Raw genomic sequence first — 9,441 nt, 5'->3', positions numbered from 1 at the left:
TGAGGAGCAGCTGGTGGGTTGGAACCATGTGATGAGCAGTCCAGCGCTTGTTCTACAGTGCCACATCAGGTTAGTATCCTATTCATTAGTGAGGGCACCTAGGTGACAATAATTAAAAGTATTCACTTCAGGGAATGGGTACTTTCAGAAGTGGATATTTAAAGATGAGACCCATTCCATTTTAAGAGCATCAATGAATGCAATAAGTACGCTGGAGAAAATGGTTCCATTTGGTTCGAAAATTGAAGCCAGTTAGTAATAATCTTCTGCCAGTCCCTTTTCCTGAAGGATCTCAAAGCACTTTATGAAAAGCAATGACTAAAGCCTTGTTATACTCCCCCAAAGAGACCTTGTCCTGAAGCCACTTGGCCACCACCTACCCCGTTCTTGCCAGGAGGTCGTGCCAGACAAGTGAAAAAGAGGACTGGCCTCTCATTGTTATCCTGCCACACAAATGTGCACCCTGGGGAGCACTGAGCTCTTCCCTTAAGTGTAGCTCTGTGAGACAAGGAGTCATACCAGAAAAACCCAATGGCTTAGCCTCCTCGTGTTCTTCCCCTTCCACCCAAGAAGTACTTGGATAACAATCAACTCAAGCTGTTAAGGGGTCTGCAGTTCATTTAAGTTCCCTAGTTATGTCAACAGCAAACAAACTCACTGGTTTCTCAGCATTGATACTTGTTGGAAACATGATAGTCTACAACTCTCTCAGCTTTGTACATAGCAGAGCTACAGCTGAAAGTATGCATTCCGACCTGGTACATTTGTTTATTAAATTATACCCTACCCATTACAGAAGCTAGTTCTACATTAACAAGGAGACAATCTCAGAGAATTCAAGTGCTATATTGTCACTTTATAAAGTCTAAATATTTTCCCAGATGATTCAATGAAGCAAATCTGGACTTTTTTTTTCTCTCCAAGATGTATCTTTAAGGCATTTTTTTTAAGGAGCCATTTGGAAAGCAATGGTACCTCTTCACAGGTAGTAGGGTGCACAAGGGACATTTTTTTTTCTTTGCTGGTCACCTCATAAGATGTTCACAAACATGGCTTATGACTGTTAAGCTAAACTTCAATGGGGCCTTATAAACAACAAGGGTAGTGTATTTTGAAACTATGTTGTACAGCTTGGAAACTGATTCTAAAATCTTAATTCAGAGTTTTTCTGAGGTATTGAACTTTGCCATTAGCAAAAAGTATTTTTAGAAAAATCCATTGACTGTTTATGAAGCACTGATTTTGCCATATTTCAGGCCTCTGGTTTTTCCACTGCAGCTGCGCACGGTAGTTATATTTGTTTTTCAATTATTTCTTCTATTTCCATTAACAATTAATATGTGAAATGGTTATTCAAAAGGACACTTCATTGTGTTTATCAATCAGATAGGTAGACTGTGAAAATATTTTACTTTGATAAGGAAAGTCCATATTATCCTTTAATATATTATCCTGTTGTCTTTCTTCTCCCTATACATACATTTCTTTTAGGAAGATCCAATATTTAACATAGTAGCAAATGTTATAAAGCTATTAGTTAATGTTCTTTGTGCCTAACTCCTTCAGTCTAGGACTTATAAGTCTGAGTATACATGGACAGTAGAATCAAGTCTGGCAAATCTTTGTGATAAGTCACTCTGAGTTGCTGTGTTGCCTCGTGCCCGTTGACAAAACCAGATGTCCCATACATGCATATACCCCACGTATATGATCACAGCCATCAGTTTAATGTTTGCAATGGCAAAGTAATCAAGATGCATCTGTATGAGTGCGTGTGTGCACATGTCTGTGTGTGCGCGCACACAGTGTGGCATGGAGGTCTCATAGGAAAACTAATTTAAGGGACATTCTATTCTATTAGGCAGTGTTTAATTGCTTCCTGTCTAATGTGTACATAGTCATTTGGCTGATTATTGGTTGTTATTTGTTCAGAATTTATTGTATCTTGTTGCTGTGTATGCAACTGAGTATATGTTAAAGTTTAGACTTCGGTACGTATCTGCACAATTTTGTGTGCTTTAAACCTCTGTAAATACACAGATAAATCATGTATGACATGCTAAATGTGACTTCCAATCTTGAACCATTACTATTTGTAACATGTACATTTACAAATTGTTTGAATATTTTCAATGGATATTGTAAATGGCCAGTACCCTTACTCAAAAACAGCACTGGTAAAATGCCTGTCTCTTCAACCCACTGATTTATAAGAAGAGGTCATAAGTTAACATGAATTAAGATAGTTTTTCTAATGGCGAGTATTTTTGATAAATTTCCTACCTGTCTAACTGTATTTCCAAGGAAAATTATGTTAGCTAAAGAAATCCTAGCTGTGGGGTGGAATGTTTTTGTTTCATCAGACTTTACTAATACTAGTAGACTTTATATTTATCCTAATGTTGTTGAAATCTAGTTCAAGGTTGAAAAAGTCAAAGATCATTTTGACTCTTAATAATATTTTTTAGCTACTTAAAAGACCATTTTTGAGCCCTTTATCTTCATTGTGAGGAATCATCAACTAACAAACTAGGAGAATTGTCAGTCTTGACTTACTTTATGCTTTTTCCATGTCTCAACTAAGACAGAAAAAAATCCAACCTGAGCTTTTCAAATCTTCTCATGGAAACTTTGGAAGGGATACTCTTTGGGGTTTGTTTCTGACAACCAAAAAAAGTTGGCTCTTGGTTGGATCAGTAGCAATTTGGTCATCTCTCTTCCCTAATCGGTTATTGCCAAGTATTGAAAATACAGCCACAGGTTTTTCCATGGCAGATCCGCTCAACAAGTTGCACTCAGGAGCTTGGCCATTCACACGTGTGCACGTTTAAATGCTCCACCCCCACCCCCCACCCCGTGCAATACTGCCCATGCTGCCCTCTCTCTCTGAGCTCCCTAGTCCCACACCCACAAACCTCCTCCCATACCCCACTCCCTCTGGCTAAATTTGTAATTTCTTCTACACAAAGAGATTACTACCATCCCTGGAACCTGCACAACGGTTATCCTTTGTTCCCAAGGACAGGCAATGTGCTGCTTTAAACCATGTATTTGTCTTACGCTGTTTTACGGAATTCTTTTAAACACACACTCACGCAAGAAGCCACTTCTCTTATCGGCATGTTTGCGATCGGCTTTTCTGACACCCTCCAAGAACTGTGTTGTTCTGGCCCAATGTGCTGTTTTCCCTCTGTAAATTGTCATCTTTCTAAGCAAACCATGACTTTCTTTTCCTAGTTCTGTCTTTAAATAAACGTTTACCTTCTTTTTCAAACCAAACAAATTGTACTGCTCTTTAATATCCCGTTTTCCTCTCTGGACACTCCTGATGAGTTTCTGGAAGGAGGAACAGAATAGACTATAGGGTGAGAGGAGGCCTTTCAGATTTATGTTGCTCAGTAACAAGTGTGCCTTCATAGGATGCTTAGCACTTTTGATAAGACATGCTAATCAAGACACAGTGTTTCCATCAGCCAACAAGAAATAATTCCATCTCTTCCATAATAAAACCCAAACCAAATATACTGCCATCGAGTCTATTCCAACTCAGAGCAACTCAATTGAAAGTTGTAAATCTTTATGGGAGCAAAAATCTTCCTCTTTCTCAGAGGAGTGGCTGGTGGATTTGAACTGCTGACCTTGTAGTTACCATATTAGGGAGTTAGACTATTTCAAGCCATGAGTTTCTTCTCTATTTAGACTCACGTCCACGGTTGAGGGATGGAGACGGAGCTGGGAGATCCATAAAGAAATTCTCTGGCCCAGTATTACCTGTCAAGTAAGTTATACCATTGCAGTGACCTCTTGCCAATGAAATGCATTTCTTCTTCCGGTCTCATATGGCGTTCTCACCTTTGCCTGATGGGCCTTGCCTTGGCCTGGCCCGCCAATCACTGTATTAAGTTGCCACAGGAGCTACTGGTGCTAGAAACACGAGAGGAAGTTAGGCACCATGCTCTCCATGGGATGCAGCTGTCTGTCCTGCTGGCCATCCTTTCCCAGTACACTTCACCACACCTGAGCTAAATAGCCGTTCAGTGGGTGAGACACTAATGATCACCAGAACTTGTAGAAAGATCACCTCGAATATGGTTAATTCCTGATGAACCTGCTTAATTTCTCCATAAAGGGACTTAAAGACCTTTCCAAATGCCTTGAGCCTCTGTAAAAAGGCTCAGATGAAACTCCATCTACCCCTCACGGTGCCCTGAAAAATATTTCTTTGGACCTCGTGGAGTCATTCCATTACAACAATGCCCACGCTTCACACACGTCACTCCCACAGTGTGTGATTGGTCCGTCATTAGAAGGACTCAAAGGGCTTGCAGCGCACTTTCAGACAGACAGACAGCAGTTCTCTGAGTTTCACAATATCCTGCCCAGTCACTGAGCACCACAGGATCATTAGCATGCCATGTTAGGAGCAGATCACTCACCCTAGGGACACACTTGAAGTACCAGAAAACTGACAAATGTTTCTACCCCAATGCCCACCAACACCTGTTCTACACACATCATTTTCCCCATCAAATGTTTGATAACCACAACCTGTTGCAAGTTTATAAAACACTTATACAAGCACCAGTCTGCTAGATGCAACAAACATTCAGGGCAGGGGTTTTTTTTCTGCACATAAAGGGAGTGAAGCTTAGTGAAGCAACAGCTAGGGACCAGGATTCCTGACTCCTCTCAGTGTACCACATGGCACTGAGTTAGGTCCTGTGAGAAAGGAAAAGCAATGTCCAGCTTGGTCTTCCAGAGCACCCTCTTGGGAGCAGACACTCTGCGCAGATTGACACTCAAGAACACACATGAAGACATCACTCACACATAAGTCAAACTATGAAGTGGCATAGACAATTTCCTAGGAGACCCGGGTTCTAGCTCAGGTTCTCTGTGATTGCAAGCAAGAGACATACAGTCACAAATGAGGACATCTCTAAAGTGTGTAAGATCTTTTTCAGCTTTAAAACACACTCTGAGTATCTATCAAGAATGAGAATGAATTCTCAGAACATTTTGATTTTGTTGTCTTGTGCTGTTGTTGGTCTTGTCAGGGCAAAAGGGTTACACAGGAAGATGGCATTGAGTCTATTGTAACTGAAGAAGAAGAGGGGAGGAAAGCCCCCTCAGTACCCCTTCCCAATAGTCCCCAATTGCTTGAAAAATGTTCCCTGGTAATACAGTGGTTAAGCACTGAGCTGTTAACAAACAAATGATTCAAACCCACCAGTCTCTCTGGAACAGTAAGAAGTGGCTATCTGCTCTGATGGAGATGTACAGCCTTAGAAACCCTCTGGGGCAGTTCTACTCTGCCTTTTAGAGTCGCTATAAGTCAGAATCAACTCAACAGTAACAGATTTGATTTTTGCGTTTTGACTTTATGGATAGATGTGTGTTTCCTTGTGCTTGCCTCACTTTGACTCCTGTCTCTCTCAATAAACAGTTCCATCTCTTTCAGCTTCCCCATCCTTGCCTGTCCAGACCACTATGGCATCACAGAAGATGGGGACAAGAGTATCCCTTGGACTTGGACCTTTCTTGGCATCCTGTCTTGGCACCAGATCTGCCCACCAGGTGTTCTCTTAGATTCCAACTGAACATTGCTCCGAGCTCCCTTCCCTAGAAGGCGCCCTGGTAACATCGTGGATTAGGAACAGGGCTACTAACCGCAAGGTCAACAGTTCAAATCTACCAGGTGCTCTATGGGAGAAAGATACAGCTTTCTGCTTCCGTTAAGATTGACAGCCTCAGAAACCACATACAGGGTCGCTATGAGTCAGAACCAACTCAATGGCACACCACCACCCTTTCCTGGAGTATCCTAGGAATGGTCCAATAATTGCAAAACTCCAGGGGGCACTATTAGTGTGTGGTGGGATATGCTCCACTGGCCATTTTGCAAATCACAAACCTGCAGCAAGCAGGTCCTTTACCTAATAGCAAGCCTGCCATCGGCATCTCCTGTGAGGTAGAGGAGAAGGTGAGAGCCCAGGGCCGCTGTGTGAGGGTGTTCATGCTACAGTGAGGCCTACGTTAAAATTCATTTCGGATGCACCTTCACTTCCTCCAAACTGGGGGCAACTTGACCAGCTTGGGCCATTTTGTCTTGGCTGGAGCCAAGTACCAGACATTGTTCTCCCTCTGCCCTCAGAGAAGTCTGTGAAGTTGGGACAGCATCATTCTCTGACAAACATTCAGTACATTTCCGCTGATCCCAGGAGACCTGATACTGAAATGTTTTCCTCCCCATAGTGATATTTTCCTTGGTTGAAAAAGTTTTGTTTTGGAAGTTGCTACCCTGTCGAGGTAATGAGTCAGTTAGGGAGGCTGGTGCAGAGGGGAAAATGCACATCATTGGCAGAGGCCAGAGTATGGGGGTGAGAGAAGATGGGAGATTCTGGGTGGGAGCAAGAGCCACACCCTTTGCCCCTTCCCGTCCTTTCAGGAAGAACACAGCTCCACCTCACCAGCTGGGGGCTTTTCACTAGGTTCGGGGGCCAGGCCCAACTGCTGCCTTAGGACTTCTTCCTGAAAAAGGGTAGGTCAGCAGGAAAGGAGCTAACATTTATTGGTCCTATTTTGTGTGTCCTTTAATCTTGCTGTGAAAGTAGGTAGCATTGAGCCCTGTTGGCACATGGGTAAGCATTTGACTACTAACGGATTTGTTGTTGTTAGTTACCATCGAGTTGGTACCGACTCATAGCAGTCCTATGTACAACAGAACGAATAGATCAGTGGTTTGAATCCAGCAGCTGCTCCACTAGGAAACAATGTGGCAGCCTGCTTCCATAAGATGCCAGCCTTAGGAAACCTATGGGCAGTGCTACTCTGTGCTTTCAGGTTTCTATGAGTTTGAATCAACTCAATGGCAATTGAATCATTCTTGTTTATGGATTGGGAAACTGAGGCTCCAAAGAAGGTAAATCTATCTATCCAATATCACACAGGCAACAAGTGGCCAAGCTTACCAAGAAGGGATTGGAACTCAAGTTCAACATCTAAGTCCAATGCCCATTGCACTCCTGGGTCACTCTACAAGACTCATTCTTACCCACAGCAACATTTCAAGGGACTTGGGGAGGGGGATAAGACCCAGTTGAAGGGACAACTGAAAATGGGAAGGGAGAGCATTGTTGGCAGAGAGAGGAGAGGAGGTTCATGCATTTAGGCTACTTTATCTTCTCCTGCCCTCAGTTTTTCCACTCCATGTATTTCCTATGCACAGAGAGAAAAGTCACACAGATACAAAGACACAGATACACAGACACACACACACAGTACAAGCTCCTGATCACCCATGCACACAGCACAGAGGCACACACATCAGAGGGAAAGCTCAGGACTCAAGCATTGGCCCCATGCCAGCTCTGAGCTCCGAGTAACCCACTGAGGAGCCCTGGTCTGCCTCACTTTGGGAGGTCAAATCCATGAAAGAACCCTGGTACTTTAGAAAAGAGAAAGGGAGACACCAGCACCTCTCATGATGGGAGGTCAGCAAATGAAACCAGGAGGAGGGGGGCAGTGGTCTGAGGGGGTGGGGTGAGAGCATGGGGGTGGGGAGCCTGGTGTTGGCAGCTGAATTCCTACCCTGGCCCAGCTCCAAAAGATTAAAATAGACCTCTTAGAGTGTCCCCTCCACAGAGCAGCCTGCCAGGGGCCAGACAATACGTGGGTTTGTGCTCCAGCACAGGCCTCTGGAGAGGTGATGTTTTTACCCGGACAGCTAAAGGCACAGAGGCAGGTCTAAACCATTCCAAGCCTCCTTTGGCCCATAGTCCCAGAACAGGCCACAGCCGAGGGAGAGCGGCCGGCTGCTAGATGCACACAGATCTGCTCTTTTCTTGTCTCACCCCAGGGCAGGCTGCTGGACTCACACTTCTTCATTTTATCTACCCAAAAACACCCAACTGGCAGGGCTACATGGAATGGAGTCTTAGCGGATTCGTTATACTTGAATTGGAAAGGAAGAAAAAAAATCTCAGTGTGCCTGTAAACAGGCAGTTCTACTAATGAGGGAGGGACAGGGTGTCCCACAAGATTATCTGAAATGCTCAGATGAGTACAAGCACCTCATTTTCCTTACCCGTGGAACACAACTTCCCCACTGGCCATTTGACATTACATCTGCTTCCTTGGGACTCTTGAGGATTTCAGGTAGCTGGGACTCAAGTCCAACATCTCAGTCCATTTGCTGATACAGAAGGATGAAGACAAGGATGGGTCAGTTAAGCACATAAGCTCTGGAATTTGCTAGACATGGTTCTAATCCTGACTGCCACTTAATAGCCTTTTGAACATAAAAAACCTTTACTTAGGTTTTTTAGCTACAATAAACCAAAAAAAGAAAAAGAAAAAAAAAAAAAATCCAGTTGCCATCAAGGTGATTCCTACTCAGGGTGGCCCTATAGGTTTGGGAGTAGAACTGTGTTCCATAGGATTTTCAAAATTGCTGTGATCTTTTGGATGAAGATCATTAGGCCTATCTTTCAAGACAGTTCTGGATATATCTGAGTGGCCAAACTTCCTCAGCACTTAACCGTTTGGGTCATCCAGATATCCCAAAACCAGTTGCCATCGAGTTGATGCTGACTCCCAGTGGTCCCATGTGTGTCTGAGTAGGACTGTGGCCCATAGAGTTTTCAATGATTGAGTTTTCAGATGGCAAGGACCTTCTTCTAAAGTGTCTGTGGGTAAACTCAAATCAGCAACCTTTTGATTAGCAGCTGAGCATGTTTACCATTTGTACCAGCCAGGGACTCATGTAGAATAGCACCTACTTTATGGTTGTGTAGTCCTGGCATGGGGCTGTTGGATAAGCACTGGACTGCAAAGTCAGTGTGAACTGCAAGGTGAGTGGTTCAAACTCACCAGTCACTCTTTCAGAACCCTATACAGGGTCACTATGAGTCGAAACTGACTTGACGGCACTTAACAACAATGTTATGGTCATAACGGTCAATTGAGAAAATATACAGAAGGTTATCAGAGGCTTTCTGCTCCCATATAAGCAAAGTGAGAAAAATCATTCTACCAGATCCTTCATAATTAGAGTGACAATATCATTTATCCTCCAAACTAGAGCACTTTTGATAGTGAGAGTGTTAACTAACTGAATAAGACCCTCGGACACTGGTTTACCAGAGACTGCCCTAGGAAGACTGGGTCAGATGATCTCCCCCTTTTTATAAATATTCCTGGTGTGGTGCTGTAGGATAAGCACTGGACTGCAGGTTGGTTTGAACTGCAAGGTCAGTGGTTCAAACCCCTAGCCAACCCTATACAGGGTCGCTATGAGTCAGAACCAACTCAATGGCACTTAACAACAATGATTGAACATTCCTGTAAAGTAACCCTTTTTAAAAATAGCTCTAAATACTCTCCTTTACATGAAGCTCATTGGAAGTCACCGTCCTCTGTGGTACATCATGATATACACAT

This window comes from Chrysochloris asiatica, unplaced genomic scaffold (genome assembly GCF_000296735.1).
Source record: "Chrysochloris asiatica unplaced genomic scaffold, ChrAsi1.0 scaffold00007, whole genome shotgun sequence".
NCBI classification, from domain to species: Eukaryota; Metazoa; Chordata; class Mammalia; order Afrosoricida; family Chrysochloridae; genus Chrysochloris; species Chrysochloris asiatica.
The sequence above is the reverse complement of the archived record's forward strand: the minus strand, read 5'-3'. Positions refer to the sequence as shown.